The following is a 12621-nucleotide window of genomic DNA, read 5'->3' on the forward strand; positions in this document are numbered from 1 at the left end:
TTACATTTTGAAGGAAATTAGGATCAATTTGGTCATGGTTATTTGCCTTTAGAATCAAGCTGGTTGGTACACTAAATGCTAGATATACTACACTACCCAGTCCACCCTTCCCCATAAAAGTAACTGTCACAAACAACAGAAGTTACCCAAGAAAGAAACCTGGGAAAGAGTAAGCAAATGTCGCTCACTATAATCAGAGAGGTCTTCTGTACAATGCTTCTTTGGGTTTCTAATAATGGTCTCCATTTATAAGCTGCAATCTTTCCACAAACTTATCTAGCATTAAATATCCTAGGCCTCCAATTCCGTAAATTACATTATCAATTAAAATCCTTATTTGAAAATAAGTTTTCAAATAACACTTACTTGCAGATTAACGTGAAATGAACATTTAAACAATCTTAAAATATTAGTAATAGCAGCTGAAGTCTAAATACTGAGAATCCTAAGTTGGCTTCTGTTGTGGGAACTTCAGTGAAACAAGCTTTCTGGGGTGTTGCAAGCCCAAAAAAGCATCCTCTTGTAAACAGTTAAGGACCCTTATATCACTACTAACAGCCATCCAGGTCTCCTGTATGAAGAGTTTGCATACTTACCCAGGAAGGCAAATGGAAAGTACACTGGAAGAAGACGAACTGCGGCAAAGCCTTTGTCATATGATAGTGACCTATAAAGTATCAAATAAAGGCACATCATCAGTATGGTAGAGCTTTACAAGAGTCCCAACTCCTGCGACATCTATGAAGGATCCGGAAGCTAGAAGTCCATCTCCCACCAACCCCTCCCCTTCCTCCACCCCCATGCTGGACGTGTGGGGCAATAAAGGCCAAGAAGTTCCCTGCATTCAGAGGGCAGAGGCCGAGGGTAGCCCAGCTGGCATTTCAAGGTGTCTCAAGCACCCTCTCTCCCTACTCCCCGTCTGTGCAAAGCAGAAAGTTGATCCATTCTGCAAACCCAAAACCCACACCGTGATCATTCATCAACTTGCACAAAGTGATCGCCACCCCCAGGACAAATACACCAGTAAGTAACCAAATCATAGCAATCGATCGGCAGCCGGAGCCTCCTAGGTGCCCAGGAGCCGGCAGGAGGTAGCACTGCGATGGCAGCGGATCCAGGTAGCGCAGCCCTCGGCCCTGCAGAGCAGGGCTGCCACCCACAGCCGTCGCCCAAACGCCGGGCTCCGGTCACAATCCCGAGATTGGAGATAGGAACCGAGCGAGGAAACACGTTACCAGTGCCCAGGGCGGCAAGTGCAGGGCCACCAGTTCGGGGGTTGGGGGAGCTAGGAACCGGAGAGGGAGGAAGGGAGCAAGAGATCCCACCCTGGCTTTGTTGCTGGTCACCATCAAGTTTGCATCTTAGTACAAAATGTCGATCTTAAAGGCTGACAAGACAGAGGCAGAGGGAGAGAGAGAAAGGGAATAGAGTCCATCTTGCTTTGGGGAAGAGGGGAGAGGAAAAAAAAAAATGAAGTGCAAATCCCACACTCCGGGCGTGAAAGTCCGCTAAACACCTTTTCATAACGGAGGAGCAACGAGTGGGGTGTCCCTGTACCCGTGGCCGCTCGAACTGGCGGCAATCTGAGCAGAAAAGCCTCCCTCTCCTCCTCTTCCTCCTTCTTCCCCTCCTCCTCCTCCTCCTCCCTCTCCTCCTCCTCCTCCCTCTCCTCCTCCTCCTCCTCCTCCTCCTCCCGCGGGCCCCGGCGAAGATCCCGCCGCCACCGCTGCTGCCTCCGCTGCCCCCCGGGGAGGCACCGCCGCCCGGCCCGGCGCTGCCATTCCGGGCTTGGACCGCACGGTGCGCGTGGGGCCGGGCGCCGGGTGGCCGCGCGGGGACGTCCGCGCCGGGGACCCCCGCACCCCCTCGCCGCGGGGCTGGCTACAGAAGTCGCGCGAGCAGAGGTGGTGGCGGCGCGCAGGGGGGCGCGCGTGAGAGCCCCCACGCCGCGAGTGGGCCGCCCCCGGGGATGGCGAGGAACGTCCCTGCCCTGGCGGGGAAAGTACCCCCGTCCCCGGCGGCGCGGCGGCCGCGGCCGGGAGAGGAGGACTGGACGTGTCATTAGCAGGACGGGCAATGGTTTCAAAGCCCCAGGCCAGTGGATCATTAGCAGAGGCCGAGCTCGTTCCGTCCCCATCCCCCACAACCTCCACCCACCTTCCCCTCCGTGGCTCCCCCCCACCTCGCGAAACTTTTCAACAAGATCCACCTGGGCTGATTCGTCCTCAGACAGTTAAAATATCCACGAGACCCTGCACCCCGGGAGGGAAGGGGCATGCACGCTGTATTTTCCTTTCTACAGAAAGGAAAGCAAAAAATAGCTGCTCTCTCCGTCTCTCCCTCTCGCCTCTCCCCCCCCCCCCCCCCCCCTCTGTCGTACATGTTGTGTCTTAGCTTTTTGCATCGTTTCGTTTTACCTTCCTCATTTAGCAGAAATGATCTCGGATTATTTCACACATGAACGTGTTCCAGATTCTCGGATTCAGGGTCCTTGTAAAATTACTGGGACTCGGGGTTTGGTCTCAGTTACGTTAAGTTTCATACAATACCAAAAAAAAATAAAAATAAAAATAATAAATACATTTCTGAGGGTGAGCGAGCGAGCGAGGCGAGGTGGAGGAGGAGGAAAAGAAACCTCGGGTCTGATTTCTGTAATCTACGGGCGACCCGGATCGCGGCAAACACCGGGGTAACACGAGTGTGGCTCCAGAGGGCTGGGGAGCTCGTTCTGGAGGCATCGACCCCATCCCCGGATAAAGGATCTGCAAGTTTTCTGTCATCGCGACCGTGCAATGCCACAACTTACCTTCAGAAAGGAGACTTTAAACAGCCCAGGCCTTCCTCCTCCCCGCCGCCACCACCCCCAGCCTTGCTCTCTCCACCTTAAACTTATTGACACAACATAATCCCACATTCAAGCAAAATCCTGACACAGCCTCCCTCCTCTTCCCCCTCCTCTCTCTCTCTCTCCCTCCCGTTCTCTCTCCTCTTCTCTCTCTCTCTCTCTCTCTCTCTCTCTCTCTCTCTCTCTCTCTCTCGTCCTCCCCCCCCCCCCCCACCGCGTTCCCTCCCTCTTCTGTCTCCCCTTCTCCCTCGCCCTCTTCCCTCTCCCCCTATTCTTCCTCCTGGCCACTCCGGCACTAAAACAGCACTTTCTCTACTCGCCGCGCATTTGGGCAGGGGTGGGGGGTGAGAGGGCAGCGATCCGCGGGGCCGGAACACCCGAATCCCAACTCTCCAGATGAACGAGCCGCTGGGCTGCTGTTCCCCGGTCCCCGGCGCACACGAAACGTTCCATAAGCCCGCCGCGGGCTGGCTCCCCGTACCTTCCTCCCCGGCCCCTGCCCCTGCCCCTGCGCTCCCCCAGGCCCCACCTCCCCGGCAGCCCGAGACCAGGCTGCGATCCCACGTACTTTCGCCAAGATGAAGTTTGGGGCTCCCCGGGCGGCCACGAGCCGCCCGCCGGCGTGAGGGCTGTTGTTGTTTTCCTCGGGCTGCTCCTGCCCGCGCCCCGGCCCCCCGGTGCCCCTCTCGGGCGGCGCTGCCCGGGCGCCGAGAGGTGCTGGTTGCAAACGCAGCCTGGCACCGGCTGGCCTACTCCTCCCCAGCCCGGCCCCCAGCCTCCCGCCCGCGGGGCACTGCCTCCGCGCCCCCCGCTTCCCCCCCGCCGCCGGCGCGGCCGCCGCGACCCTCGCCCCCGACCTCTCCCGACCCAAAGTTTTGGCGGAGGGGGAAAGTGCCCGGGGAGCGGGCCGGCTGGCGGCGGCTCCCGGCGCGCGGGGTTCCCTCCGTCTTCCTCAAGTCCACCCTACCGGCTGCCGCCGCCGCCGCCGCCGCCGCCGCTGCTCCTGCCGCGGAGTCCTTGGGGCTGCAGCCGGGCGGCTCGCAAGTGAGGAGGAAAACAGAAAGTGCGGGGAGAGCGCCCGGGAAGGGCTGCGGCTGCGGGGGGCGCTTACCTCGCGGGCTCGCCGGCCGCGAGGGCGTGTGTGTGGCTCGCCCTCCGCGGCCAGTCAGGGGTTCTCTATGGGAAAGTGGAGAGGAGCTCGCGGAGCCGCTCTGCCTCCGCTTCACTGTACACTGCTCCACATACAGTACATGCAACCCGGAGAGACTGAAAACACTCACTTTATATAAGGCAGCCTGCCATTGGCCCGCGCCCTGACGGACAGGCCGCGCGGCCAAACAGGAGGCCCGTTACACCCAAACACACGCGCGCACACACACATTTCACAGAGACACACAAAGATCATCACATTTTCTATTTTTCTAATGTTCGGGACCTGTAGACAGCAGGAGAGGGACACAGGTAGAGAGGCCCGGCAGAGTGAGGAATGGGCGAAAAACCCTGTGTGCACCAAGTTGCAAGGCTTGAAACTGGTGTCCATTTGACTTGGGAGGGTGATAGTAATAAACTATAACTCCCCTGGATATGGAAGTGAGGGTTTTGTGTTTTTTTTAATCGTTGCTGTGTGGTGCCCCATGGAAGAGGCATGCGTTATGTTATGATTTTACAGCCTGACCTGGCTGATAAGTGACTGAGAAAGGCTTTTATCAGCTTGAATTTCTTTTGTCAATGGGTTAGCTATCACATAGGCCAAAATAGTGCAAGATAAGTTTATTAGGACTATAGTACATCCAGGTTGTTAATGCTTCATTCCAAGGTAAATGCAGAAAAATCAATACAGAAATACACAGAAACAAAGATAAACATTCTGCTGAAATCGCCAATCTACTTTTAGCTGGTCCGAGGACTGCAGGTCACCTGCATGGGCATACACAATGCTATAAGGTAGAATAAGTCACGGAAGATTGTCTATGGTGCCTTTCTTTTAAAATTAGACATTTGAGTCGATATTGCAAGATTTGTATTTTGCATATTACATATGTGATATTGACTTTACATATTTCACATCATATGTGAACATCACATGTTGGGTGACTTGGAGATGGTGAACCCAAGGGGTTCTTTCTGACTTTTTTTTTTTTTTCTATGATGCATCTTTGGCAGATTATATTTGACAGTTCTATATAAACAGGTCAACAGGTTGCTGGGGCGGGGGGTGGGGGGGGGCGTGCAAAGCTGGAAATTCAGAGGGATAAATTTTAGACCCAACTCTTAAACTAGCTGAACCAATTTTGAGCAAATAACTTAGTCACTTTAATGCTCAGAATTGGTTTTAGGTTTTATTTTTATTTTTTTCTTTTAAAATTAAAATAAGAAGCTTTCCCCAGTTTCTTTTCATTAAATGTTTACTCATCATCTGCTATATACCAGGCATAGTCATAGGCTCTAAATATTTTCTTAAGAGTGCTTCTGATTTAAGAGTCTGTGAGTTACTCTTAAACACAAACATTTTGAAGATTAAATAAACACTACAATTGTATGACCTAAATGCATGGTTTTAAAACTTAAAGGAAAGCGGAATAAGAGAACTTACTTCAAATCCCCTTTTATTTCCTTGATGCTATCTTACAGTTTTCCTCTCATAACCATAAAGTTATCAAATGAGATAGAGACAGAGAGAGAAATAGATACTGAGAAAACTTAAGTTTATGAAGTTTAGTAAACAGTGATATTTAGAAACATGGTGTTTTGTTTATTTTTTAATGAAAATAACTTTTAAAAGGCAAAAGTATTTCATACACAGCATTTTACACTGATAATATTAAAGGTTATATTTAATGACACTGCATTTAGTTGACAGAAGGAACAAAGTGTTCTTTACCTACACTACACTGCTATGAAGTCGCTTCTAAGTTATTATCTCTGTTTTGCATTCAAGTTCGAAGACTTCTAACAGTAAGAGAAATGAGACAGAGACAAATTACCTAACCTGCTCAATATTTCACAGAATATACCAGTGAAGAAGAAACTTAAACCCGGGACTGGACTCTTCAAACTCAACACAGGTTTTGAGTAACTCGATGATTCCTTCAAAATGACAAACTTCGGGGACCAGAGGCAGATGAAGGAAAAACCAGAAGAAAAAAAAAAAAAACTCTCTTAGGATTTCACTATGCTCTTTTATGAAGAAGGAAAAAAAAAAATCAACACAAGTTGCTATATTTAATTGCTGAGTGAAGTGTTGTGAATTATTTGCTAGTATATTTATGTTATGAAAAATATAAAAGACCAGCTCATTCTCCACCCCTGCCCCTAACCCAACCATAGGAAAACATTCTTTATTTCTTTATGGTCATGGGATTTTTTTGGTTGAGTTATGCTGAGTTTAACAGAATTATTTAGAGCTACAGTTTCAAACCTTTTAGATCATGCATTGCTATCAGTAAAATGTTTGAGCGTGTACCTAAATATATGTATAAAATGTACCACTGCATTCATGTATTTTTTTTATTACAAAGCATACACTCACAAAAACGAAATGAAAAAGCATGAGATAAAAATAAATTAAGAGTTTTAATCTTTTCTTCCCAGAGTCCTATGTTATAGCCTTAGCATAGGCCACAGGGTTTTGCATTCAAGTTCGGAGTCTTCTGACAGTGAGAGGTGATAACTGGCCAGGGATGATGCAAGAGAGCATAAAGTGCTTAGAAATAACTACTGGGAAACTGGTGGGTTAACAGGGCCTTTAGATCAAAAGAATGACACATTTAAAAAATACACACACATTATATATCAGTGGCATGTTAGGCATCATGTGGCAGTATGAGCCATCATTTAATATTTGCTTGCAAATCACTTATTGGGAAGGATCTATGTGGTGGGCACTTGTGCATGCCAGATTCTGGAAAAGGGAATTTGCCTGCTCCTAGAAGTGATGGAATAGAACATAGAATGCCAGTCTCGTGTGTGATAGACAGGGCCTTACCACTAAGTAAGGAAAAGAGGCTTAGAAATCAATGTAATATAGTACTTTACCATTTAGAAAATATTTTTGCATTTTAACTATCTCATTTAAGAATAAACATCGAGATATTTTAAGTGCCAGTGATGCTCTAAAATTAAAAATTTGTTCAGGAAAAATCATAGCTTTCATAAAGTTTATTCAATTTTATAATGTAAATTTATGAAGATAAAAATAACCGTTATGGGTAAAAGGCTTTTAAAAGGGTCTATGGTTTTCCTTTCTTGTTTTCACATTTGATGATACAGGTTAAGTTCATATGGTTAGCATAATCTTCCTTCTCATGGCCTCTTAATTTTTCATTATCTTACTTTTATTTTATGAGTCCTCTGTTGTAAACCACATAAAATAATTTTTGGAAAGTAAATTTAAATATATGTAAATGTGTATGTATAAGGTTGTTTATGCGTAGGTTGTTTATGTAGATCTATAAATAAGATTTTGTTTCTTTATTCATATATTACTTCTTTATACTAATTCCAATCCTGATGTCACTACTTCCTAAATGTAAACTTGGAAAAATTCCTTAATCATTCTAAGACTCAGTTTCCTAGTTTATAAAATGGGAATAATAAGAGTATCCATAAATAAAATAATATATGTAAAATGTTTAAGCCAGGACACACTAAATATTCCATAAATATTATTTTAATTTGTTCTTCCCACATACAAGCAAGTGACAGCTGTTTTGCAGAGGTTATAAGACTTAACCCTCTTATCAAATGGAGTTTATGAAACCTGTTGCAATTTACTTCTAGTGTTGACAATTTCCTTTTAGCCTACATTCAACTAACTTCAGCATAAAAAGGAATTAAGCCTGATCCCAGGAAAAAGCAAACATTTTATTGGGTGGCCATTATTAAACACCTAAAAAGGCATACTTGTAATAAATCACTCTTTGAAACAAGCCTTGTTTTGTGCATTGAAACTCTAGATAGTTGCACTGATGAGGGTCTGCCTTGCATAAGTTTTTGGCTTGTACTTGACCTTGCTGAGCTCACTTTTTTTCTCTGTAAACGAAATTAATAGAAAAGAAAAGAAAAAAAAAAAAAACACCTCTCTCCTCAAGGCCAATGCAAAGAGACTAAAAATTGAAACTCAGACAATTGGACCAGTTCTCAACACCAATGCAAAAATGTGTAATCTCAACGAAAACCAGCTTCTACTTGGTCCCAGCAGAGTTAGGGATTTATACCTTGCTTTTCTAGAGTGACGCTAGGCAAAGCTTCTCATAATTCCCACTCTCCTGTGATCTTCTGTAGCAGTTTATCTGTATTATTCTTGAGGCATTAAATACCTGGCCTTGTATTACATTATCTGTGTATTGATAGAGATCTCTATTTGATGGCAAGCACCTTGAAGAAAATTATGATGTTCCATTAATCGTTTTGTTATTCAACAGTGGCTAGCACAATAATGTGTGCATTGCCTAACATGTAACAGTTAACGCAACAAAGATTTATAAAAAACAAATGAACAAAACAAGTAATCAAAAAGACTATAAATCCTAAGTAGGACCAGAGAAAATCTACAGAGGGAAGTGCCAGAGAAAGTTAGGGGTCCCAGGTATGGGGAATATAACTTACATTAGTCATCATAGATTACACCTTTCTTTCGTTTCAATTTTCCAAATCACATGTAAGATAGCCTAGCGTACTCACAAATATATCCATATGAGGTAGGTGAGACAGATAGAGGGACCTTCTTTTTAAAGATGAAAAAAAAAAAAAAAAGAAGCAGGGAAAGGCTAAATGATTCCCTTATATCGTACAGCTAGTAGCAAAGCTGGGTTAGTACTAAAGTTCTAGCTACCTAGTTCTGCAGGCTAGCTGCCTTTGGAAGTAGGAGGAATACCCAAGGAGTCATTTAAGGATCAGACCATAAAAATAGGTCTCTGAGTGGACGATGGTTTTACACTAATGGATTTGAAAATAAAGTCAGTAAGCACTAGCATTAGATGGTCCTTCTAGCCACTTTCTCTTTAGAAGCTTTAACAACATCCCCAACAAGGTAGGCTGCGGTGACACATCGAGCTCCTGGGAACCCTCTTCTTCCCAAATCTGTTTTATCTTCTGATGGTTTTGAATAGTAGACGTCTTCCCAAGATTTAACATAATTCCTTTCCTCTTAAATGTTATCCATCGCTCCCTTTTCTATTTCCTTGTTACCACACAGAACAATCTAAATTCCTTTTCCCTGTGACACTTGAAATATGTGAAAATAGCTCTCATGACCACCTCCTGCCTTGAGTTGTGTCTTTTCCAAGCAAATAGCCCTGGTTCCTTAAAACATTCTTCCTAGGCCACCATTCTCTATTCTTAGTCTTCTCTTAAACTTTGCCTATTATCTTTGTTTACATGCTCCTTCAAGTGGCATATCCAGAGCAGGTGGGGGCTGAGGCTATGTGCAAGACAGCATGACCAAGGCTCCCTAACTTTGAAACAAAGTTTCTACTACTGCAGCCGAGATGGAACACTCTGCTGACCCATACTGTTATTCTCCAAAAAATTTTTTTTAAATGTGTGCTGTTAAACAACCTGTTTTATCCCCCACAAAATGTATACATACTTTAACAGCTAATAGCTCAATTTTGAAAATTAAATGTATTTTAATAAACACTGCCTTTAAAATTATTCAAAATGTGTGTATGTATTTTTGGGATGCCCTATATAATTTATTTTAGGAAACTGAGACATACACTTTAATGACCCAGGTATTGCACAGTGGTTAAGATCCAAGGCTTTAGAGTTATAACAACACTAGTATCCTGGTACACAGATTCGTGCACATTGAAAGGGAATTAATTACAAGAAATATTTTACTATCACTGTTCACCCTTTCTCTATAATAGAAGTGTCAACCAAATTCATGATCGACAATGATAGATCGAAACACATGCGTGTGATTGGGCCAGTGAGAGCTTTATATGTATAAGGCATGCGGGAGTCAACTGAGCCTTTTATATATACAAATAAACTTGCTTAATTAGACCTGCTTTCTGATTTAGCTAAACTTTTTCCAGCCCAGTGAAGCACCCCAATTTCTCTTTCAGGTAATTGTCAGCAACACAGCAGTAAATATCAACACGAATCAGATCATTATTGTAGATCATGCAGGGAGAAAAAAAGGGTAAAATATTTAACTGTAGCAGTGTTTGACTATGTTCTGTGCAGTGAGAAAACCTGAAGTTATTTTCAAGTTCCACCATTTCTTACTTTTCAGTCGGGTCAAGTTTGAAAACTTTCTAAATCTCCGTTTTCCAGCTAATGAAAAGAAAATAGGATTCTACCGAGTCCAGGAGATCAAATGAGATGAGGCATGTGAAAACACTTCACAAACATTTGGTTAAACTGTAAAATGTTTGCACCTGGCTGTAAAGCAAGCCGGGTTCCTAGGCTGAAGAAACTCTAAGGAGGCTAGTCACTAGGGAGAGGAAGCCGGGCATTGCTATGTGACGTCATTACCCAGCGCCCACAGCGACCGTTTCCGGACTCGGCTGGGCTGTGGGCCACATTTTGCTCCGTGGGTCACATTTTGCTCCGGGTCTAGGCAGTGTTGGCTGCGATTTGGTGGGGTGTCGCTCTGGGGTGGTGGCAGGGCCTGTGTCCCACTTGGGGGAAGCAGAGAGTTGGTTTGTCAGTGCCAGGTTCGTGGTGCCATTTATTTTTAAATGGCCAGTGCACGTCATGGCAACCCCTGCGTTGAGCGTCTGCCCCTGGTGATCAGTGCGTGTCATAGCTACTGGTTGGACGGATGGACACTTAATCATATATATATATATATTACTTAGCCCCAGCACTAACTTTGTGGACTTGGACATATTACATAACCTCTCTTTGCTTCAGTTCTTCATGTATAAAAGGGATGGGAATATATACCTCGTAAGATTATTTTAAGAATTAAAATAATATATGTATATATGTAAAATATTTAAAACATAGCTTGTCATATAGCACCCAATAAATGGTCAAGTTTTTTTTTTCTTTTTCCTGTAGCTGATGAAACTCAGCTCAGAATTCCATTTTGTCACATCTTTTTGTATGCTGATTATTTCATTCAGCATATTTCTATTGATTTTACCATCTTTGGTTCATTCACACATTTGATGCCTTCCTTACATTTTTTTTCAAGTCATTTTTAAAAGCATAGACTAAAGCAAAACCCAGAGCACCTACCTCCCAGTGGGTTAGCATTGATCGTTAATCAGCACTCCCAGGGCAACAGTTGTTGCATCTGCAATAGAGCCACCTAATATCACTTAAATGGAATATAATATAGTGAACATGTAGGAGCTTTATTAAAACGTAATGTATTATTATATCACCTCATATTTCTTTATAAGAAATAAAACATTGCATATAGAATTGAAGTCCCCTCCCCTGGTCCAATACCTCTCTAGTTCTCTCCAGAAGGGACCATTATTTTGTAATTTCACTCTCATGTTATCCATATTCTTTGCAGTCCAGTCATTAAAATACTTGGTGTGACTTAATCAAAAGGCTTCATGAAATTTTCATTCATTAATGTTATCAGAAAGGAGTCCGTTGGTGGGTGGGGTCTACTAACTCTGGTTAATTAAAACAAAAACAGGAAATTATGGAAGGATATGGGAAAGCTCTTAGAATAAAAGAAAAGCTGGAGAACCAGATCTCAGAAAGCCCAGCGACACTGTTCAACTCCAGGGACTGAGATCACTTTAGATGAGAATATCTTCATTATGATGAGTTTGCTCAAACTCTTTTCCTTCCTTCCTTTCTCTATGCCACTAAAGAGTGGAATGGAAGACTCCAACTGTGTTTACCCAAGTTTTATGCTTACCCTTTGCCCAGAGTAGAAGAGGACACTTTACTTGATCCTCTTACCTAGAGCACGGGGTTTTCTGGTGTGGGGAGGAAGGGTCAGTGATGGGGGAGGCAGGGAGTTGAGTTAGGACAGAAACATTTAGGTGCAGGCCATGAATTGGTAACATTCTAGTTCTTGGTGGACCCACAGGAGCCCATTTTGTAACTTACGTAGATGTAATGTTATTCTTTTGTATGTATCAAATAAGTTTTGAAAACAACAATAAACCTTAAGAAAAGCAGGCAAAAGAAGATTGCACACACACCAAGGTTTTTAGGCTCCCAAAGTGAAATTGGAGCAGTGCTACTAAGAGAAGAAGGCAAATAGATACTGGACAGGTGAAAACAAGAGGTCCAAAACATCTCCAACAGCCACAGTGCAGCTGAGCTATTAACACTGTTACAAAAGAGAAATGGGCTTAGGCCAGTCTTACTGACCCCATGCTGGCTCCTAAGGATTACTTTGTCCTTTTTCTAAGTACATACAGATCTTTCCTTTACTTGCCTATCTTAGTCAGATTTCATTTCATTTCAAGGACCATACGGCCAGTTAGATAAGCTTAAGAAAAAAGGGAAGTTAATTGTACAAATATAGGGGTCTCCCCCAGAAGGCAAGGGCAGTAAGGATAACCAGGCCTGGAAACAAAAGCACATCGCCTCCTTTACCGCCAGGGTCACCAGGTGAGGGACAGGGACTCATCTATTACGGAGAGCTGCCTTTTTGGCGTTCGTAGGCAGTAAAGTGAGCACATGACTAGAAGGCTGCAAAGGGTATTCTACCACAGAGCACTTTCTAGAATCTTAACTAGGCTCCATGTCTCATTCACCAGCCTGTAATTTGCAGAATCCATCCTTTTTTCCCATCACAAGAAATTTAGCCAGAATTACTCAGAATGTTTATGGTCTGATTTCAA

The 12621-nt window shown here is 44.3% G+C and overlaps 1 protein-coding gene across 1 annotated transcript in view; it reads right to left on the reverse strand.

Moving 5' to 3' along the window:
* BBX (BBX high mobility group box domain containing) overlaps positions 1–4064 on the reverse strand; it is a 302011-nt gene extending 297947 nt beyond the window's left edge. The window contains exons 1-2 of the mRNA XM_028134856.2: positions 3957–4064; positions 597–667 (exon numbers count right to left, since the gene is read on the reverse strand). The gene's annotated coding sequence lies outside the window, so the exon portion shown is untranslated. The remainder of the gene's footprint in view (positions 1–596; positions 668–3956) is intronic.
* Positions 4065–12621: the final 8557 nt, after the last annotated feature.

The sequence above is a fragment of the Eptesicus fuscus genome, chromosome 3 (assembly GCF_027574615.1).
Source record: "Eptesicus fuscus isolate TK198812 chromosome 3, DD_ASM_mEF_20220401, whole genome shotgun sequence".
In the NCBI taxonomy this organism is placed as follows: Eukaryota; Metazoa; Chordata; class Mammalia; order Chiroptera; family Vespertilionidae; genus Eptesicus; species Eptesicus fuscus.